The following is a 23,571-nucleotide window of genomic DNA, read 5'->3' on the forward strand; positions in this document are numbered from 1 at the left end:
CAGGGGACAAGCAGCGGATGATGAGGAGATGTTTACTAAATGTGTCAATAAATGTTCTTGCCTAAAACACACGTGACATCGCTTAGAGCACCTTTAAATATGCATAATCCTATTATGTAAACCATTGAACCCCCTCTGAAGTTCTAGAAACATTACCGTGGGACACTTTAGTGTCTTCAATAGGAGCTCCAGCCCTGGATGTCGATACATTTGTTGATGGTCTATTCCTAAATACATATCTATACAATACAATGATTTCAGTTTACAGCTATAAAAAGAAACCAAAGGGGTCTTCTCTCATTTTATTATGGATCAGACTTTTGGTTCGGTACTTAGAATACACTGATTAAATAGATGATTAAATACACACAATGAAACCTTTATCCCCTTTTGATTCGTCTGCAGTCGGTGACCAACCCATCAGTTCAGTGCATTGATTTCTTCTCATGAGAAAATCCCACTTCAGTGTTTCATTGTAAAGCAGCAGATCAAACATGAGTGTGAAGGATCAGGGTTGTTGTGTTTGTTTTCTCGCACTCCTGTCAAACCCTGTTCCTCTTTCTCACACACACACACACACACACACACACACACACACACAGATCCCACAGCCCATCTGGCCTCGTTCAGGAAGTTGAGGCCACTGATCCGCCTGTCCTTACCTAGAAAAAAACAACCGTACGGGTTGATGCTATGCATTTCTGTTTCTTGTTAGAGCTCTCGTGGCTGTAGTAATCATCGGAACAGCAAACAAGGAAGTGACGTGACCAAGTGAGGGTGCCAAATTCTGCATCTGAAGGTAGGTCAAGGGTCAAACAAACTGGGCTTCTGTCCCGTGTGAAACTGAAGAGTCATTTTGAAATTGACCTTTTATCGGACCTTAGTCCATGACACAGTGACGTCCCGTTAAGTATCCTTATTCTTTATTTTATAAAGGATAACAAACATTAATTAACATTTCTGTAAATGTGCCAGTGTTAGGCAGAAAGGTAATTTTCAACTGCAGTCCTTTGGTCAGACAATTTTAGACCAGAGCACCAGGAAACAGCGAGACATTAGTACAGGTTTAACTATGCAGACAGAAGTCAGCAAGACACCATGCAAACAGCTAGAGAAACACATGAGCTTTCTCAGTAAGCCATGCAGAGCTACAGGAAGCAGCAAGACATTAGCACAGTTAAACATCAACAGTATCCACATTCAGCATAGGAAGCCACGCAAGCATCAAAACACAGCCAAGCAACACAGACCCCAGAAAGCCCTCTACTTGCACCGTTCAGCCATGCAAAACAGTAACAAACATTAATAAAAGCACGTTAGGTATGGTGCACTTTGCAACATAAGCATCTTTCATTGAAATTCAACTTTAATGGAAATTATTAATGCGTTTGGAGTTTATGTTGGACCAAACAGCTTGGTGCTTACGCTTATTTTTTTTTTAAACGTGCAATTGCGCAATATCTTTAATAAAGTCCTGGTTAAAACACACAGTAAATCCAACTGTTGTTAACCCAGACTCAAACTGTTAACTAATGTACTATTAAATGTACTAATGTGAAAACAATTTTGTAACAGACTTGATTCCTCATGTGTCAATCCAGATAAAACGTAGAGAAAAATAACTGTTTTATAACATGAGACTGGGTTAATGTCCAGCTTAATGTTTGTGAAGTACTAATAGACAAAGTATTTAAGACCTTTTTTTTCTACACAAATAGCTACATCACCTTTGGCTTGTGTGTGGATCGTGTCGAGGGATTTGGCCAGTTCAAGCATGTTCCTGTCAGACTGAACGTCTCATTTTAGACTCTCAGATGTGTGTGTGTGTGTGTGTACACACACATGTAATATAAATATATATATATATATATATATATATATATATATATATAGTGTGTTGTTAAACATGTCTGTGTATGTGTGTGATTGACACCTGTGGTCTTCACGGTCAGTCCCGTTAAACCCAGTATAACAAGCTGAGGGCTGTTGACAACGAGTTTCAGCTTTCAGTGTGTTCCTGAACACGCAGAACAACCCCGCAGTAGAATTTAGTGTCTTCATCCACAGCTCATTAACAGCTAAGGTGATCTTAGGAAGTATTTGGTTAGCGGTTCGCCTACGGTAACTTTCCGAAGCCTGTGTATAAATACACAGGCTTAAAATGGAAATTCATACTTTGAGACTGAACTGTAAATAAAAAGAAATGTAATAAGTGGACAAGATTTCACGACACAGTTGGCTGGGAGATTTTTCAGAAGAGCAAAGCAGGCAAACTTGTATTATAAATGTTGATTCTGTGTAGCTTGTAAGTTAAAAACGCCTACCCACAAATGCATTTTGGGGATTTTTAGAAACAAATGACAACAAATCAGGTTCAGAGCCAATTTAGTCAATATCCACGAAGTTCCACTTTTGGGACTGCTCTCGTTCAGCTGGATGTCCGTTCCCTTTCCCTTTCTTTGTGTTGTAATTCTAAACTCTGGTGGATTTCTGAGGAATATGGTTAACTACTTCTCAAATCTATGCAGGGTAAATCCAGACAGCTAGCTAGACTGTCTGTCCAATCTGAGTTTTCTGTTGCATGACTAAAACAACCCTCCAATGTCTGTGTGTCTGTAAATATGCTTATGTAGAGACTGTTTACCAAACACTCCACCATATAGTATGTGTGGTCATATAGGACAACACAAGTCAATGATGTGTGAACAGTTCGCTGCACTGCCCCCAAGTGCCCAAAAAATCAATCAATGCTGCTTTAAGTAGATCAGCTCCAGAACTTTGATAAACTGCTACAAAATGTTGGTGTAAACGCTCCTCAAGTGTCCTTGATCATGTGGTGTCTGAACAACAATGCTGGATGATGTGTGGAAAGAAAGCCGCCTCTACACTGTTTCTGGATGATAAAGATTATTATATCAAAGATTCAAGCTCTGCAGAAGCTTGGAGAGTGTCAGATGTACACACTATAGCTTTCAGTACCTTAGACATACTTTATATAGGATATGTTTAAGTCACATGTTAGATAACATATAGGATTTGCTACTTGGTAAACCAAAGATCACATTCAAGTCATCACTTTTAGCCCAAAAATCCCTTCCGAAGTTCACTCCAACTCATGACCAAAATACAATGTAAACCCCCTTGCATCAACAGTAATTTAATTAATTTAATTTAATTTATCCCCAATGGGGAAATTACAATTTACACTCTGTGTCCACACTTTGTTAGTAGTCACACACAGGCCTGAAATACACACACGCTCAGGACCAATACATGCACTAACGGAGAGATGGTAGAGTGAGTGGGATGGGGGGGTACAGTGCCTTGCTCCAGAGCACCTGGCAGTGCCCAGGAGTTGAAGTTGGACCTCTCCAGCCACCACTCCACACTCCATACTTTTTGGCCCACACGGGGACTTAAACCAGTGAACCTCCGCTTCCCAACCCAACTCCCTACGGACTGATCTACTGCCACCCCTTCATTAATTCAAACAGAACCTGATTTAAGTTACAGACCATTAGATACTACAAACACATCATGGAACCCCTGAATCAATTAAAATCTTTAGAATGGGTCATACAAAACTGGTGTACAGACACTTTAGAAATTGACAAATACATAAATAACCAGATGCAAGATAGAAAAAAAACAGAAAGTCTTGTAAATTGCATTTGTGAAAAACTTTTTAGTGTCAAGATTTCCCAATAAACCATCTTTCCTGCTGTGGATATTTTTTGCAGGTGCGGCTCGTAGTGCACCTCGTAGTGCGCCTCGGGAACGCGCTCGAGCGCGCGCCTCGGCTCCACACGGTCCCTCCCACTTCCCCAGCTTGTTTAAGTGCTCGTCTCCTTTACTTCAATGAGCGCTTTTGTTGAAAAGTCCGTGCGCCCCTGAACGCTCGCGGACCTGGGTCTCTCCAACTCTGACAGACCGAGCGGAACGTGCGAGTGCGCTGCAGTGGTAGAACAACACCTTTGGGTTTTCGGGTGGACGCTTACTCCGCTTCGTCACAAGAAGAAGGTTTTGAAGACAGTTTGGGTGCTTCGCGCAGAGAGACACGCAGACTAAGTGGATACAAAGTTTTGGGAAGAAGCCACTCGAGCGCATTCCCGCGGACTCCGGGTTACTTTACCAAGGTAAGCTTCAACCGTGACTTCTATGCAGGGAAATACAGAAGTGCACGTTTGTGCAAAATGCGAATGACTGAATGAAACAAGAACTCCACATGTTTCTCATTTAAGATAGAAGAGCACCCCCTCCTCGTGTATGAAATCGTTTAGATGCTGTGTGTATTATTGATTAAAAGTACATAGTTAACCAGTTATCCTGTAAACGGTGACACTAGGAGAGGCTCTGATAATTGATCCAGAATCAGCTTCTTTACTCGCGCCGGCTTCACGTGTGAAAGCTTCCCTTGTGGTCGTCAGATTTGTCAGCGTATCCTCGCATTCCTCTCCCCGGCGCGCGGCTCACTATCTAAGGTCAGGATCTGGCGGCCAGACGCGCTCGGAGGGAGGCACGGACAGGAGACACTGAGAGGAGGGTTTCCTGCAGAGATATGTGGAAACAGGATTAGCTCTTATCGTTGTCATTGCTTCAGACCGTGTTTCGGCTGAATGTTTCGGATTAGAGGAGCTTTATCTTCCCCTCCATGGTCCCTCTCACCTCTAGCCGTTTGTTTTCACTTCGGATGAGGAGACTTTAATCTGTAAGATTGGCTGCTGATCCCCAGAGACACATAGAGACATTCCCATTGAGACATATAGGTTGACTGTGGGTTTAAAACGGTTTTACTTAATAATTTATGCATTTAATGTCCCATCTGCATTGGCCATTCCGTAAGCATTTAGTGTTTGCACACATAGTCAGGTGAATAGTCATGTATTCATGCACTGCTATTCTATCTTATTCTATGATATAGAACTCACACAACTGTGATAACTGATTCATTGCCACAGCACATTTTCTGTTAGAAATGTCAACCCTTTTCCGGTTCAAGCTTCTTAAATGTGTGGATGTGTTAGTAAATTGAGTATCTTTGTCAGCCTTGGATTTTTACTGTTTTCTGTCATTTTATATGAATTGAATGAGAAAAGGAATCTTCAATGATAATATGTTAGTTGCAGCCCCATATTATTCTGTTCTTCTCTATTTCTGACAGCCTATATACATATTTCTCTATTGTAGCAGATGCTCACTGTAAATTGGCTGAAATTAAATGATCCAGTCGATGGAATGATTGCATTTTGATCATTGAGTAACTACTTTAGATTTTAATAAAGAATGAAATGCCAAATATTTTTCACTTCCAGCATATCAAGTGTGAGGAATTGTTGCTCTCCTTTTGTTTTATATCACTGCGAGTTTAATAATTCAAGGTCTTTGGATCGTTAGTCAGACCAAACAAGGTTAATAGGACGTCATTTTGGGAAGTTGATATGGGCGGTATCACATATTATTAAAAATATATTACAGCTCCAGCTGTGATATTTGCCTGTGCCCTTGCAGTCCTTGTTCTTGTCTTAGAAAAGACGAAAACAACTTAAGTTATCTTTGTTCATGTCTGAACTGCCAGATAAACCTGAACGTTGTGGTATGCATCGGTAATCCATGAGCAATATGTCAACCAGAGTTTGTAATGCATGGAGAATCAAATAAATCTAGTCAGCGGTATGGCAACCATGTGCTGCTGTCTTTACCTTATACATTGCAACTTGTTGAGTTTGGGTACAATAAGGGATTTCCAAATCAATATTGATCTGTGAGCAGGGAGAAAAAATAAAGCCAGCCTGGACTATGAGTATGGGAAAAGCAAAGAAAGGTAGAGGCTGAAGTACGCACGGGAGAGAGGGATAGCAAAGCAAACATTCCTGACTCGGCGTCTGAGCAATTTAATTAAGGTTTTTGTGAGATGCTACAGCGAGCACCTCAAGGTGAAGGCTTAACCCCACTTCCCTCCCGTTTCCAGCTTGGAGTAATCTCGAGGGTCAGCTAATAAGTGTTTGGGTCATGCCACCATGACAACTAAATAGGAGTGAACCCAAAGGAAAGCTCCATAATCAGGGAGTTAACAACCCCATGAAGGAAGTTAAGAGGTACAAGGTTGTGTGTGTGTGTGTGTGTGTGTGTGTGTGTGTGTGTGTGTGTGTGTGTGATTTTGGTTGTTATCAGCCAAACCACCTTAAAGCCCCTCCTCTTAGTGGGGTTTAAGTGTGCCCTGTGGTGCTGTGAACACACACTCACACACACACAGGTCAGATTTCGGTCACTGTACCACTGGTGGGGAAGATTTTTTTTTTTTAGATTGGTTTTCTTTTTTTCTTTATCAATATGGCATTTTTCACCCCCAGTAAGGCTCGGTTGAAAACATTGGCTTTTATTGCTGGTGTTCTGTTGAATGTTTTTAAGCACACATCCCACTGCCCATAAAAACAGGTGGAAAAATCTTGATCTCTGCCGTCGTGCAGATAGATGTATAGGTGGGGTGGGCCGAGTGGCTTGTCGGCTCATTTGGGAACGTTTATGGAAGCAGGGACCACGAAGACGGAGCGGACGTCCAGCATCAAGCCTCCGACTGCTGATAAATCACTCCGCTCAGTTCAGTCATTATGCTGCTCGGGGCTAATTCCCCCCTCATGAACATGCTGGAACTCTGCAGCCATGCTGAAACCATTTACAGTAACAAGCTATTTTGATAATGTATGCTGACGATAGGTTGTTTCCCTGGTTGCTCTATTTTTGCTCAAACATCTGGCAAATGCATTTTTCCAAAGTTTGGTGCACTCTATACCATCTAACTCTGGAAGTGTCTAGAGGTGCAACTATTGTCACTCTCATTCTTGATTACTCTCTTGTTGATCAGAGTATTAATAAAATGATGGCAGTTAGGAAATTGCTAAACTTGGTGTCTGTTTCCAGCGACATTAAAAGTCTCACGTTACATCTTTACAAGGTTCCTTGACACCCGAGGAATTCTAGACTCCAACCTACAACAGGCTGAGACTTAACATGCTCACCAGAGGGGCACCTCCACTTTCCTAAAACTCAACCCCCGCCTCCACTCCTCCACCCCTAGGGAGGGTTTAGGGGTTGCTACTCCTTTACCAACCCATGAAGCGTGTCTCTAAGTATCCCCCCCCCCCCCCGATCCTCATGGTGTGTTTTATAAACACGGCGGTTCAGTAGGAAGTTAAAGAGCGTGACACATACAAGCTTCTCGTAACATTCCTCTGTGGTACCAGGAGGCACCAGGACAGAAAGATGCAAACCTAACCCACAGCTGAGATTCAACAATTAACCTTTTGATAACCTGATATAATCAGTTTCTCCCTGCTACTTTATTATTATGTTACTTTGTTGATTTTTTTAATCAAGTTCTGTGTCATCTTTGTGTGCGCAGTGTGTTTAGGTGAGTAGTGTTTAGCTTCCCTCCCTGGCGGCAGTGCACGGAGGAGCGGAGCAACGGAGGCCTGCCGTGGTCCAACTTTTAACACGCAGAAACCTCGGACGGAGCCTGGCTCCTGGTGGGCGCCAATCTGACGCGACCGGGCGAGAGAGAGAGAGAGAGAGAGAGAGAGGGAGATCATTCTGCATGAAGAACGCTTTTGCTTTACGTTGAATCTTATCAGACCTCATTTATTTAACGTCGTTAGTAAGGAAACAATACCTCGCCTTTTCTGTGTCCAAGATCTTAATCCAACACGTTTTACCATTAACAAATGAAAATCATCCTGAGTATTCACAATTATTAACCAAGTATTAAACATGCATTCCTCTTTTCGTTTAAAAGCAGAGAATGCACGTACAGAAAGTTTTTATATTCTAACTTGACACCTAATCTGTCCAGAGTCTTTTAGTTAACACATCCCTCCCCCTCCATAGTCCGAGAGCAGCCAAACCACTACTTGAGCAGAGTTGTCGGGGTTTGTGTGTGGGTGTGGGTGTGGGTGTGTGTATGTGTGCGTGTGTGTGTGTGTGTGTGTGGGGGGGGGTAGATTAGGGAAACCCCACCTTTTAGCTCCCTTTTTCTGAGCCCCTCTCTCTTTTATCCCGAGGGCATGTATTCTGGCTGTACAAACACACTCTTTCATCCCCATTCAACAGCCGTCATTCTCACACACACACACACACACACACACACACACACACACACACACACACACACACACACACACACACACACACACACACACACACACACACACACACACACACACACACACGCTGGAGGTAGACCATGGCCTGGGGGCTGCAGGGCCTCACAAAGCACTTCAAAGAACCGAGGTCTGGATCTATGATGTCCTGAACAACTCAAAAGTACAACAGGTGAAGAGAGAAGCCGTTTGACAGAAGGTATCCGATAGGGATGGTTACTATGGACGCGTGCGCAAAAGTCAACGCTTGTGTGTAGATCGTCAAATGTGTCAGGATGTGTGAACCAGTGTTGAGCTGCACGTTGCCTCAGGTATTAAGATTAGAGGAATGTGTTTTGTGCTCATATCTGTCTGCATTCAGCTGCACATGAAGTATCATGTCCCCTTTTACCTTCCTTTTCAGTAAACCTTGCTTTTGTGTCTGTGTGCATGTTCGTCATTTGAACTCTTAAAATAGGGAGATGCAGAGAAATGCTTAAAAAAAGGTACTTAGACCTAATATACTGTATGATTATTTTAAAAGTGTTAATTTTTTTGCATTTCAACCTGCTTCACATATGCATCTAACCATTGAGATTGTATGCACTCTGATGAACTTTGATCGGTTGGTTAAAACTCTTGTTTGCTGTTATAGTTTCCTCAGTTTTATTGGATTGGATTCAGGGGATACATTAAAACTATATTATAGGTTACAGAGTGTTCTATTTGTTGCTTTATGAGTGGTGTGTAATTGAACCCAATGAATTGTGCTACAGTAACATTAGGGTGAATACGGAATCACAGCCTTGAGGCGTGGCATCACACTTGCTCTTCAATTAATTCAACCAGGAAAATTGTGATTGACTTGACTTATTTTGCCTTAAGTCAGACGCATAGTGTTTGTGCACAGGTGAACTGTAATTGCACTTCTGTGTTGGTAAGTAATACCCTCAAGTGTATTTGCAGCAACTAGTATAATTGCAGTTTGGGTGCGTGTATGCCCCGTCTTGCCATACTCGGTTATGATGTAATATCCAATAAAAATATTTTTTAACTGACAGTCCTTCATGTCTTGTCGCAACACTGATGCTGAAAAGATCCGAGACATGCCCACTCACCAATCCACACACATTTAAAGATACACGCACACATTCACACATGCATGCACACACGATCACAAAGTCCTCCTTGGAGGCCTCGCTGCAGCTGGCAGGGGATTAAGAGGTCAGAAGTCAAAGGGGGGACCAGTGGGGACGGCGACACAGAACCGACAAAGCAGAAGTAACTCAGGGAAAGAGAGAGAGGGTGTTGACTCAGAGTCAAAGTTACAATCAGAAGAAATCTGCCTACTACTGAGCGAGTATGTTCTGTGGTTCACCGTGTCGGCTTGGCTCTAAATCTCCCAGATCCTGGCAGGTTTGTGCAGTGTTTCCCGTCGGAAAGGTTGTTTAGCCCGGTGGCAAGAGTCAGTGAATGCAGAGTTCAATAGTTCATGGATAACAGAATTGTTGACAGAATCGTGAAATTTAAAAAAGCTATAAGACAGATTCCGTGGGGCCCAGCATTAAGTCAGTGCTAAATGGAAATAAAAACAACAACAACAACATATGTCTAAGTTTCAAACCGGGCCACCCCACTACAACTGTAGTTTAAAAAACATGTTAAAAATATTTTAATAATTTTCAGTGGTTTTGGCATGGTGGGGGGGCAACTTAGGCCCGGTGGGCCACCAGGCATGCAAGACACTGGAGGAAACCCTGTTCTGTGGTATTTTGAAAGCAGAGGGTTCTTGAGGTGCGCTGCAATAAAGCATTGCTGACATCTTCAAACTAAAAAAAAAGATAAAAAGAAGGATTCGCTGTCTGTCCATCGTTTTTTTTTTCTCGACAACCGTTAATCCGATCAACCCACACTTAGCAGATGTATTGATGAAGAACTCTTGAGATCTTCGAGACATATTAATTAGTAATACATTATGCACACACTGTAGTGTATTAAGAGGGGACCCCTATTAACTGTTAAAATTTGTTTTGGTTAAAATCAACAGATAATCGTGATAGTTAATCGTGATCTCACTATTGATCAAAATAATCATGATTATCATTTTGGCCCTAATCAGCAATGCAACTTCTCAAAGCAACACTTTCGTTCCTCAAAAAAGCCTGGTTCCAAATAGCCAGCTTTTAGCAGTATGATGCATATTCTCACTAGGAATGCTTACAAAATAGCTAGAATCCATAAGAAAAAAAACCTGAGTTAACTTGCACATTATATTGTAAAAACCAAATATATTTCTAGACCCTGGCATTAGTTTCCATTGTGTTAACAAGGCCGCTGATGGCAAACTAAAATAAATAAAAACCTCAAATCTTGAAGTGAAAACTAAAAATAAGATCAAAAGGACAGGCCAAATGATCCATATAATACAAAGTACCCAAATAAAACTACTGTGGAAGTGAGAACGTTTCTGTAAATTAATCAGCCTTGCCTGGTGCTTCAGTGAAAAAAGGCAACGGCCGGGCAAAGCTATGTATTAAATAGTTTGTGGGTGACATTGCAATGTTTAGTCAGCTGTAAAACGGCTACTAAAATATTAAAATATGCAGGAAGCTGAGGATACTTAGACCAAGCCAAGAAGGTCCACAGAAAACTTTAGACAGTTGTGAATGTTCAGTATGAACATTTTAAAGTTGTTGTGAGTTGAATAAGCACAGAGTCACATGTGGTATGTTTGCAGTGGGAAGAATCCTCTTCAGCGGAATCTGAGCTTTTTAGGTACAAGATAATACAACGCTTTAAGTGTGGTCATGTTATTAGCATTAGGGTAAAAGTGTAAACAACAGAGAAACTATCTGGTGAAAAAACAACCAAATGAAACACTCCCCCCCGGCTTTCAAACCAACACTCTGTTTGACTTCTTGATGTCTCAAGACATCAGTCTAAATTGCTTTGCACTTGACTTGGCACTTTACACATCCTCTACCCACTGAACCCAGCCTAGAAAACTTTGGCTGTGGGCGAGCCTGTGGTATTTTTTAATTTGGACATCTTGTTGACAGATGAGAACCCAAAGCCACTTCAAAAAGGTGGCAAGCGAATCAGAAGTTATGCTGCAGCAGTTTTTAATGCACACTGGCGGGAAGAAGAGGCAATAATGGAAGTGTGTGTTGCGTGTGCAAGAGTTTAAGTATATGTGAAAATATATATATATAATTTAAAAAAAAGACGGCATGCAAAAAAGTAATGAAGATAGCAAGAGCCCAGACAGTATAAAGGGTGACATTTTGGATACTGTTGTGCCCTCAAACTGAAATTATAGCCCACACAGTTAGTAGCTAGTTAGTTAGTTAGTTCAGTTAGCAAGGAGTTAGCAGTGAGTTAGCGTCTGCTTTTAATGTTTGGGTACCCTCAAATTAGTCAGTAAATTCTGTGAGATTAATAGCGTTAAGTTATCGCACTCATTCCACAACACACTATGGCGTTTTAAGGCTACATCGGACGCTACATTTGTTGCTACATGTTTAGCGCTCTCTGTTTACCTTCTGCCAACAAGCAGCTAGCCGCACGCATGGTGCTGTGTAAATGCAGGGAAACATAAAGAATAAAACCCATCAGCTCATGGACAATTTAAATTGGATTCTTGGGTTGATTAAGGACTAAAGTTTTCTTATTGTGATTTGGGGTTGCGAAACGTATGACATGGCATTGGCTGCCAAATACAATTATGGGTTGCCATTGAAGTACATATCCCAAAACATATTTGTATAGGATAATTGTTGTTTGTGTGCACCAATTATTAATTTAAGAGCACATTTCAAGTAATTAGAGGGTAAAATAATTAATTTTATGGGTCCACTACCAAAAATTTGGGCTCTGATACAGTACCTGCTGGACTCTATATTAAAGGTTTTATAGAGGAGAAATGTGTTTATTTCTTTGTGTCTGCGATGTGTAGTGAGCTAGTGCATTAGTGCTAAACCAAGACACTCCATAAACACAGACAGACCAACACAAGTCCAAGACAAGCAGTGAGCAGGTCAGTCAGCTGCAGAAACACCGCTTCGCACCGCTGACGAGGCCAAAACACACCAGACTGTTACCCTCATTGGAACAGATGGGACACATTAAACAAACCGTTGTAGCAAAGATTGATGGAGCAATTTCACAGCCTCATAGCAGAAAATGAACTTATATATATATATAATATATCTGTGTTGGGTTTAATTGGGTTGTTGGTCACTTCAGAGACTTCTGGCTTTCGCTTAACTCCCTGGTCATTACAATTTGACTGCTACCATTATTCCAGGGATGGAAATGTTCACGTTTGTAGGCGTTTAAGAGGTGGTCCTCAAAGTTTTTTGCAATTTGTATAGTTAGGTAATTGAGGAAGGTGACAAATTACCAAATGCATCATTATGTTTTACTTTTTTAATAAGGGTAATATTATTGCTTCTGCTTCATTAGAGGGAGTCACAAGTTTAGTCTGCAAGCTGAGGGTGACAACACATCAGGGTCGGCACACAGGACAGCTGAGAAAGCAAAGAACAGTTGGCATAAGAGTAAAGACTAAGTTCACTCAGTAATGTCCCAAAAGTTGAAACAAACAAACTGTATTTTCATAATTGGCAGCTTGAAGAACAGCTGAGCCTATATGTTAACCGGTTCTTTGTTTTAACATCTTTGTGGCTCACGACGCTCTTGCACAATGTGTTTTTAGTAAATGTATGCTCTTACCAAACTCAAAGAGGCAACACCACTGGTCCGGATGATGTGGAAACCACAACACTCAGGCCATAAGAACTCGAGGAGGCCTGCTGGGAAATCTACTTTTAATGTGCTAAACTGGTGATGTAGTCCTGATCTGATAATATGAATAGATGCACAATTAATAGATGCACAAATTATTTGCTTTAAAATAGAATTGAAGTGACGGCCTGAACTGAGTTTACAAAAACATGTTATGCACAATTAGCTTAACTTACAGAACAACAAAATGTTTTGTCTTAGCGTGATTTGAGTTTTTTTGTGGAGTGGCCGTTGTCAAGCTGTGATTCAGCATTTATGTTTATGCATACCTGTGTGTTTATTAACAGCTGTTGTGGTCAAAGCTTTACGTGAGGAAATCTGTTCAAATACATCTGATTTCCATAGCTAGATTTACAATTTTGATTAACATATCCAAACTGCACACTCCCAGAAATGTACCCCATGTTTGGTTTTCCTGTTTTTTTTTTTAGTTAAAACTCACATATATTTACATGGAATTGAACAGGACAGATATTATCTTTAAAAAATTCTGAATAGAAGCATGGCATGTCTTTCAATGGTCCATTTCAGCTCCTTTTGAAACCCATTAAAGTGTAAAAAAAAAAAAAATGAATGTGTTAATTGAATTGAAACTGAGGATAAAAAAACAAAAATGTGGGAACTTTCTGGTGGTTATTCCAATTACTCCGTCTATTTCAATGTATTCTAATGAAATTTTATAACCAAAAATGACTACATTTTTCATTGTTTATAAAGGCGAGCATTATTCTTGCTAATATCAGTGCAAATAAGGGTGACTTCTGTGGGAGTGTGTGTGTGTATGTTTATGTTCACCTATCAACCCCTCCCGAATTCCCTCTACACCATCGCTACAATCTCGGGGTGTTTTTTTTCTTTTTCCCCCCCAAGTCGTGTGTCAGCATCCATTCTGCAGTGGAGCGTGCCATTCCTTCACATTTCCTTTCCTCAGAGTCCAGTTACGCTACGCAGAGTGCAGCGACGCCTGCAGGATACTTGCACATAAGCAAAATGACATGTTTGCAATGAGAAAGAAGCATTGCAGTTTTTAATAGCTAGAAGCTACTGGTCAACAGAGTTTAGGAAAGAGTTACGTTTATTTTCCTTTTTGTTTATTTTTTACTTTTTCATTTATGGGTCATTTGACTTGTGCGGGCACTTAAACCAACAAACTGGCATCTTTTATCCATTCCCCCGATGCCCTTCTTAGAGCATTATCTCGAGCTACACCTTTATTAAAGTTTTGATTGTTGATTTGGGATTTAGTACAATAATTAATTTAAATTTTAAGTCATCCAATTGTTTAGCTGTCTGTGCAACTGTTGGGATTGCATCTTGTTTACTTTTACTCTTGTGGAAATGTTGTGTATGTTTACTAGATCTTGTACTGTGCTGGGTTTCCTATACAAAGTTAATCTTGATATTTCATTGAAGATACTTTGTTTCTTACTGACATGTAGCAAAAAATAACTTGGGAATCCAGTTCCCAGTTTTCTTGTCTAACTCTTGTCCATGGAATCACGTGGTTTCCTGAGTTGGAATCCCCGTCATTGACTTTGTTGTCCAATTCTGTTCTCACAAGTTTCACAATTCTCTTCCAGTCAAAGCCTTGAAGGCAATCTGCTATCTCCAACTTTTTTTAATTTGAAGGTTGTTTTTATTAGCAAGTCACTGCATAGCTATGCACCTACACTACCGGTCAAAAGTTTAAGGTCACTTACAAATTTCCATACCACTCCATTATAGACAGAATACCAGCTGATCTGAGTGGGTGACTGAATTGTAATGCAACATCTTCATTGGCCTTTATTAGCAACCATTCATCCAGTGTTCCAAAGGCACATTCGGTTCACTAATCTGATATAATTTTAAAAAAGTAACTGAGAAAACACTGGAGAACCTGTTTGCAATTATGTAAGCACATAATGTAATCTGAAATCTGCTGCCTGGTTAAAAAAAACAATTCAACTGATTTCAGCTGGTATTTTGTCTATAGTGGAGTGCAATGGAAATTTCTAAGTGACCCCAAACCTTTAGCCGGTAGTGTACATACATAATAAGGAGTATATCTAATACAAAGTCCAGTTACATCCAACAAAGTCAAATCCTGTTCTACTGTTCTTCTATAAACCCACAAATGAGTTTATTCCTTCTTTCACATGAAACAATAAATGATCAAAAATAAATCACAAACACTAGGAGCAGGAAAAAACCCTTCCCACTTCAAAAGTAAACAAACAAAAGAAGCAAGACAGTGTGTCAACGTGACCTTTGACCCTATTTGGCTAAATCACTTGTAGGGAAATTTGAGCTGCTTTGTCTACAAGAGCACAGTTGCAACCTAGCAAAGGCTACATTACACCCATTGTCGCTTTACTCAGGACTTTGAATACGTTGTCTCTTATGTGAGGTGAATGTTCATAAGTTTGCAATTTGTCACAGCTGATAGTAAGCAAGTGCAAGAGAGAGAGAGAGACGGAGCCTGGTTTCTGTCCTGATTACCAGTCTGCTGAGGAGATAAGTGTGTGTATGTGTGTGTGTGTGTGTGTGCGCGTGCAGTCATCAGTGGTCCGAAATTGTGAAATGTCAAATGAAGCTTTGCGAACCACTGTCTTTACTTTCTGAGCTCACTAGGTGGCTCTTTTTTCAGAAAAAGGTTAAAGGAATGGCAATTTAGTGTGTTTGAACAGAGAGCGCAATCTAGTGAGCTCAGAAAATTAAGACAGTGGTTTGCGAAGCTTCAGTTGACTGTCACTAGTCCAAACCCATGCTGCGTGGTGAAGAGATGCTGCGTTTCATTTACCTGGAAGTCGGAGCTGGGATTGACGTCACACCCGAATTGATAGTTTTCCATTAAAACAAGCGGAATGTTAGCCAGGTTAGCAATAACAGTTGATAACAACGTATTAATGCAAATATTATTTTGTGCCTTCAAACACCATAGCAACATTTTGACAGAAGTTGGTCAGGAGTTTGTGTGTGTGTGTACGCTTTAATGAGACACAATTAAGACAGAAGTGCTATTAAATTGTTCATACTAAAGCTTTTACTACTGTTGATGCACGGGGAAGCCATGTTGGATTTTGAGGTTGGCTTTGCTCGGGGAACTGCGGGGTTCTTTGACTTTCAAGTACAAATGGAATGTACCATTTGGTAAACATTTCCATTTTGGGATTTTATTTGGTCAGTGATGGTTTGGGATTGTAAAAGTTGTTTTCACAAAATATTGTACGAAAAAGTGATTTCTTGGCATTGGCATGTTGCTCAAATAGCACAGAATTAACTGACTAATTAAAAATGATTCCATATTTTCCATCTCTTGCAGACACAAAGGGTTCTTAACAGAGTCGCCAGGACCCATTTTACGCGTCTGTAGCTGCTTTCACACTGTGAAAGTAAAGGTGTGAATCAGGTCTGGTCTTGTAAACTTGACGGCCTGGCGTGGCTCTGAACAGCACCACAGAGAGTTAAAAAAAAAAAGGAAATTTTGTTCCTGTGTTAAATGCTTCCTTTGTTTCTGGGTCATGAACCAGCCGAGGTCACTGGCTTTAACCGAGCCAAACAAACACAGTTCGCTCTAATTGATTCCTCTTCCTCTCAGCAGCGACAAGAATTGGTGTGTGTGTGTGTGTGTGTGTGTGTGTGTGTTTACTTTTCAAGGATCTGTCAGGAGTTTAAATAAATAGATAAGTGACAAAGTAAACAACACACACACACACACACACACACACACACACACAATCCTACTTAAGGAATACATTTCTAAACACTTGAACAGTTTGTGCCTCATAGTGATTAGTTAAAACCAATTTGCTAATGATAATGCAATTTTTGTGTGTGTGAGTGTGTGTGTTGCCAATTTCTGTAGAAGTTTCTCTTAGCAGTAACTTGTCCACACTCCATTACCTAACACCGGGTTAATGAGGTGATCCAGCAGCAGGGGACGGTTGGCGGAGGTGTGTGTGTGTGTGTGTGTGTGTGTGTGTGTGTGTGTGTGTGTTTGTGTATGGGTGCATCTGGTTAAGGATTTAAGGGGGTACAGCTGAGGCAGTGTTCATGGTGTAAAGGTGTATTTGCACGAGACAAACAGGATTTGGAGACGTTTGAGTGTATATGCCTGCACTGACTGTTGTTGATTTCCCAGTGAGAGTCTGCCATGCCTGTACATTTCCAGCACAAATTACTTAGTAGGTTTTTTTGAAGACAGAAGTCCCATGATGATATTACGGCTGAAGCTGTGGTGAAGTCTGAAAGAAGTTCTGAGCATTTTTTCCTTTTGCACAAATTCCAAGTACTGCTTTGGAAATGGTTGTGCAATGTTTTTTCAACAGCATAAGCATAAACATAAAATTAAAGATATATCATTCAAAGCCAGAATCGGGTTTGATGTTAGATAAGCATTAATGGTACTTTAAATGCTTAGACTAGTACAAACTGGTGTCTAGCACCCCACATCAGTCCTCCACAGTCCAGCCTACCCTGTTCCCTGCCAGAGGCCAGACTTTGGTAATTGACAGCTGGGCTAACAAGCATAAAGGGGCCCCTATTGGGTAAGAGTCGCGCAGGTGACCATCACTCAGTAAACTGGCCTAGAGTTTGAGTGGGTGGGTAGGTGGATTGATGGAGGGATGGATGGATGGATGGATGGATGGCTGGGTAGATGGATGGGTGGAGATAAATGAATGAATGAAAGGAGGTGACATGTGGAGTGTATTTGACTTTAAAACTGCAATGTGCAGCAGTACAATCATCGTAGGATGCATACTGAAAAAAAGTTAGGTGGAGCTTTCTTACACATTGTCCATGAAGTCCATGAAGTACTTTCTGTACTCAAATTTCAAGAATGTAGTACATCTATACCCCACTGTAGAGGTTTTACAATGTACTACTGGCAAAGTAACTGGAGGAATTGTAACTTCCCTTCTGGGAGAAATAAACAAATATATTTAGGGGAGTAGGATATTTTCTTTGGGAGTGATGTCTCGATCGTCTGTGTCCCGTTGGCACACCTGTGTGAAGATGAGTGCAGGTGACAGGCTTATTGTCAGGTGTTGACAGACAAACTTGGCAGGAAGCCAAAATGTGTTTGTTGCGCCTCATTGCTGGCATTCATACTTACATACGAAAAACCGGTATCACCAAAGTCATCCTGAATTAGGGTGTGTGCCCAACTGTGCCACAAGAAAATACCAAACATGGTTGGTTAATTGATTGGTGTGTATCTACTCTCTATTCTCTTCTCTTCATACTTATACTTCATACATACTGCTTTGAGACTACAAAAGAGCTATATAAGAACATATTGTAGCTTTAACAAAATGTGGACACAATGAGATTTTTGATAATCAATCATCAGTAATGTTGATATAATAATTATGTGGGTAATGGCAAATATTGGAACCGCTAGAACAGTCTGGTGGGTTCAGAAAATGACATAACTCTTAACACTTGTGTCAAATCAGGATGTTACTATAGCCAAAATTTAAAATATCGTTTTAATATTGATATATTGCCCAGCCCTCTTTCAAAGTATTAAAAAATCCTCTTATGACGTATGCATGCAAAACATTTGTTAGGGCTGAAGGATAATGTTTCTTCTTAAAAAAACATTGAATTGAAACATCAAACTATACAGAATTGACCATTTATAAGAAGCCAATGGTTATAAATGTGGTGAAAGAAAGCTCTGAAACAGCAACTCTGCTTGTAGAGATTATCCTCGCCCTAAAAGTCATACAGAGCCATTTCAAGTTCTATTAGCCACTGGAAATTGTTGAATCAAGAACACCAAAAAGCTAAGCACACTTTCTCTGTTATTAATCAGCTGGAAGACAAGCAACTGATTGTCAACCCATTAGTCGGGGGGGAGGGGAAAATATCCCAAATCATATCTATTCTGATTATTTCCGCGATGATTTCTTAAATTGATTCTTTTCTCTAGAATCGTGTTTTTTTGTTTGTTTTTTAACCAATGATACTAAATTTTTTCTGTTTATACGGTACCACTGTCGGCGATTATATCATGTCCTTTTCTGACTGAAACACATGTTCTTCTTTCCAAATGAAATAAATGTCAGAATGACTGACTTAAGATGTGCATTTTTTTAAGAAATGTCTCATGATATGTTGTCTATAGAAGTGTATGTTTCAACTTTTGAATAACATTTTGTTAAAAAAGGAAAAGAATATCACAATACTCAATAGTATGGAATCACAATACTTCTAGAAGAACCAAAATTGCAATCGATATTGAATCGGCACGCAGGTATTGTGCAAGACTCGAATCGGGACAAAAGCATATCGTCCCAGATTTATAACCCGCTGAAGGGGGAGCATGAATGAATAAAGGTAGGTATTTTACAATTGTGACTCCACATGTTGACTTCAATAGAAGTACTTCAACAACTGTTGCAGTTGTGCTGAAGTTGCTATCTGAGCCCTGGCACTAAATGCAATGCAACAATTATCAGTGATTTTACTTATACGTGTCTCATGCGCCTAATGTTCAAAATAAAACATTTACGCTTTCAGATTGCCCAGCTAGTTTCTTTTTTATAGACTATATGTGTATTAACTGATTAAATATGAGACATGTACAAAGAGTAAAAGATCTAGTAGAGTCACCCACCACATTTTTTATCCATAAAGTTGTATAATTTTGCACAGTGTGTACTACTTTACTGCCATAATTGGATGCATTCATGCACACCACAGATGTGATTGTACTCTACCTGTGACAACCCTTAATGACATGAAACTAACCCCTACACTTACAGCGTGTCTAAACAAGGACATTACAGGCATGTTTTTCAGTCGTCTCACATGCATCTGTGAAACAGATACACATCTCTTTTAATCAATCTGTATGTCTACACAGGCTCTAAACACAAGTATAAACATCTCCCCTCTCAAGGGTTTTTAAAAACACACACACTCCTCTAATGTCAAGTACTTGTCACTGCATCTTTGATTGGAACAACTTCAACAGGAAACAAAAAACTGTCTGTTGGCGTTTGCCCACAAACTCCTCAAGCTAAACCCAGATACCGTTGTGGAAACCTGCAGGATCTGGTATTGTACTGGGAGAAGGGTTGATCCCCTTACAGCAACATTTCCAAAACCCCAAAGAGAATTGAGGTCTGACACGCATTAGCAGCACACCTAAATGCTTTATTTTTCCTTTTCCCATCATAGCAGCAGCAGCAACAGCATAGCTGTCATATCTGCCGTACCTGAGTCAGACACCACAACGCTCTGGCGTCACTGTGGAAGCCAAACCATCCACTGATCTAGTCAAGGTGACTGTCAATACTGATGGTGGACTATAAGTCAGCAATTCCCTAATTCCCTTAATTAACCACTGTGGGTAACCAGTTTAAGGAGTGCATATTAACTATACTTACTCCTAACTAACTCTAGTCTTTTTAATTCTTTTTTTCATGCCTGCAGTGTGCACTTTTTTTTTAGTTGTGAGGGTTTTATTTCACCATTTACTACGTCTTAGCTGTGAGGTCAAGCTGCTGTATCATCATGCATTCACATGGTTACAGCATGCTTGAAGCAGGCACCGGATCCCTACCATGACCCTGACCTCTGTCTTCCACATGGTGGCTTTGGAAGCTTTGTGCTATACGTGAAGCTACTTCTGCCTTTGACAAATAGCAAAGTTGCGATTTATGCTTGTTGACGCAAAAAAAGCTTGAAGCAAACGTAGACCGAGAGAGCGCCCAGAGTCTTTAGACAAGGTTAAGACAGGGCACAAAGAAAGGAGGTCTGGTGGAGAAAAAGAAAACTCCAGCAAGTATGGAAAGACGCGACTCAAGTCAGATCAAGATTCGACAGCCGGTGAAAGCCTAGAGAGTGAGTTTTACGGTAGTTTTAAATAACAGGAGATTGCTGTCACACACCTTGTTATTAATTTGATCCAGAGGTGACTTGTTGGTAACAGGCCTGTTGCTACAAAAGATCCCGCTCATTTCCTCACCACAAAGACTCATCTGTCATCTAAAGTGCGTGGGCTTATTGTGTGTGTGGGTGTGTGGGTGAGTGGGTGTGTGTATTTTGCCAAAATGGATGGCAATATTAAGAAAGACATTTGGCACAGAAGATGAGCTTTCCAAAAATAAAAATAAATAAAGTAAGTGTAGTATGTGTTTTAATGTTTTTTCTTTCACACAGTTACATGCAACTGTGTTCACTGCAACATATTTATGTTCCGCTACTGTAAACCAAGAGGTGATTTGGCACAGTTCACTGTCATGTAGAGGGAATACCACAACAAGTCCTGGACACAGCTCCTTCTGCCTTATTTAATCATTTTAAGTAAGAGAATTCCCAAGTCACTCTTCATCCCAATATAGAATTAATAACAGCTGTCATTTCCCAGTCTAGACAACAGTTGTTACCACTCACGTGTTAACTGCTGCGTAGAAGCCGACTAAGTTGCTGGCAGTGTCTCGTCTCTGTTTACTTGTAGTTCACATCATAAAACTGTAAAGCGGTTTCACACTAAATGTCTATTTGGATTACTGATCGACACATGAAAGCAGAGACAGAAATGTCTTCTCTAGGACTTTTCCTCCTGTAGAAGTTTTTACTAACAAGATAGATCCAAATTACCCAATGGATTCAAAGTGTTAAGAACATTTTTTATATAGATGTTTATGGTTCCCAGACAATATATCCTAATGACTTTAATGGCACTTTTAATTATCCTATTCAGTCACCATGACGTTGACATTTTTGGTTTTAAATGAAATATACGAACAGTTATATTGTAGTATTGCCCAGAAATATTGTACAGATATTCATAAACACTTAACTAACTTGACACTAACATGACACTGTCATGACACATGAACTCTAACCCTGACTTGACAAAACCGAATGACATTTACTGAAAGAAGCGTTGCGTCATAAACGTTTATGACTTGTTTTGGCATGTTAATGCCAGTGTCATGTTACCCTTACGTACATACTGTACCTTCAATTAAAGTGTGACCAAACTTTTACCTCCTAATTTTGCAGGTAGTGCCGGTATCAGGTCAACATTTCTGTTTGTCCAATACCCTTGTTTGTGACCAAATACCTACAAAAACGGTGTTTGTTTGTGCTTAAGCCGCCTTAGAGAGCTGCTAACATTATCGTAGACTCTTAGTGGGCAGATTTTCCTGATTGCACAGGGGTTAAAGATCAAGAGTTGTCAAAGCAACTTAGGCTGTATTGTTTCAGTAATTAGTTTCCTTTGGTTAACTTATGTGGTGCATTGTGTTTTCCACTGTGCTTTTTGGTTTCACAACTGAAAGTTGGTTTGATTTGCCCCACATGAAAATAAGCGTGTGTGTGTGTGTGTGTGTGTGTGTGTGTGTGTATGTGTGTTTGAGATCAGGATTATTGTATGTTTTTAAATCCTTACACGTGGTTGTTTGTGCTTGTCCATTCATCACATTGCAACACCCACTCAACACATAGATGTCCAACTTTATTTGCTTACACAATAGTGTTTGGTGCTAAGAGTTTTAGAACGATTGAAGCCGTTAAACTGATTTCACTGGTACTGTAAGCTTTTTCAGGCATTAGGTAACAGGATATTCCACTTTGGGGAGTTTCGGGGGCGTGGGAGTTGATGGAAGGTTTTTACCACAAACTCAAGTCTGCTTTTTTTATTCCATGAAAATGAAGTAATCTCCCCTTAGACCAACTTTCTAACACAATTTATGATACCCTTTCTCCCTCTTTGTACCTTCATTCCTAACTCTACTGTTCCTCCTCCTCCTTCTCCCTCCTTCACCTCTCCCACAATCCCCCAAAATCCTTCCTCACCCATTTTCCTGTAAGCAGAAATCTTTATTAGTTGTTTTTGGCTTTGTCTCTAGTGATTAAAGGTCATTGCTGTGGCAATTTCACCCAACATGGTTGAACCTCTTGATTTCCTGTAAGTGGTGCTATTCATGATGGATGTTACTGCTCATGCTAACTCAAGTTAGTTTTTTTTAATAATAAAACTAAAAAAGGAAAACCCATCCCTTCCTGTGCACCGAAGCAAGTTTAAACACAAGTTTTAGTCGAACTTAGAGCTACAGTGGGGAAAAGTGACACCTGTGCAAAACAGCTCCCAAATGTCTGATCCCTTTTGTTACTCTTTTATCGCATCAGTATTTCCAGTTTCCCTTGGTGACTTCTTTAATCTTCATAATGCTCCCTACTGGCACAGACTGCAAACAAATGAATAATACTCAGCCTTCCCCACCTGGCAAGATATAACCACAGGGGTTGTGCCGCTTTTCTTTGATATCTCAGTACTCACCCCTGACTGGAATGAAAAGGAAAAACAATACAATGAAATCAAATGACAAAGGCTGTGTTTAGTATGTTTGTGATGGCCAGTTGGACATAGGGTAGTCTTCAACAGAGCAACTTGTGTAATTGTACGTTAATACATTTTCACACAAGTAATATTAGTTCTAGAAATTAAAAAATAAATAATTGCACACCACGAGGGGTGGGAATCACCAGAGGCCTCACGATTCCATATCAGGATACTTGTGTCACAAATAAGTTGCAATATTCTGTGATATATTGCAATTCATTCCCTTTCTCTAACTTCAAATTTTTCCCAATTTCAAACTGTGTCCCCAAAAGGAAACTGTGTCAA

General features: G+C 40.3%; 1 protein-coding gene across 2 annotated transcripts in view; it reads left to right on the forward strand.

Annotated features, from left to right (window-relative positions):
* The first annotated feature begins 3,870 nt into the window (after positions 1 to 3,870).
* Positions 3,871 to 23,571, forward strand: part of LOC117960508 (vasorin-like) — a 28,868-nt gene continuing 9,167 nt past the window's right edge. For both annotated transcript variants that reach the window (XR_004660174.1, XM_034898456.1), the window contains exon 1: positions 3,871 to 4,136. The gene's annotated coding sequence lies outside the window, so the exon portion shown is untranslated. The remainder of the gene's footprint in view (positions 4,137 to 23,571) is intronic.

Source organism: Etheostoma cragini, chromosome 2, assembly GCF_013103735.1.
Source record: "Etheostoma cragini isolate CJK2018 chromosome 2, CSU_Ecrag_1.0, whole genome shotgun sequence".
In the NCBI taxonomy this organism is placed as follows: domain Eukaryota; kingdom Metazoa; phylum Chordata; class Actinopteri; order Perciformes; family Percidae; genus Etheostoma; species Etheostoma cragini.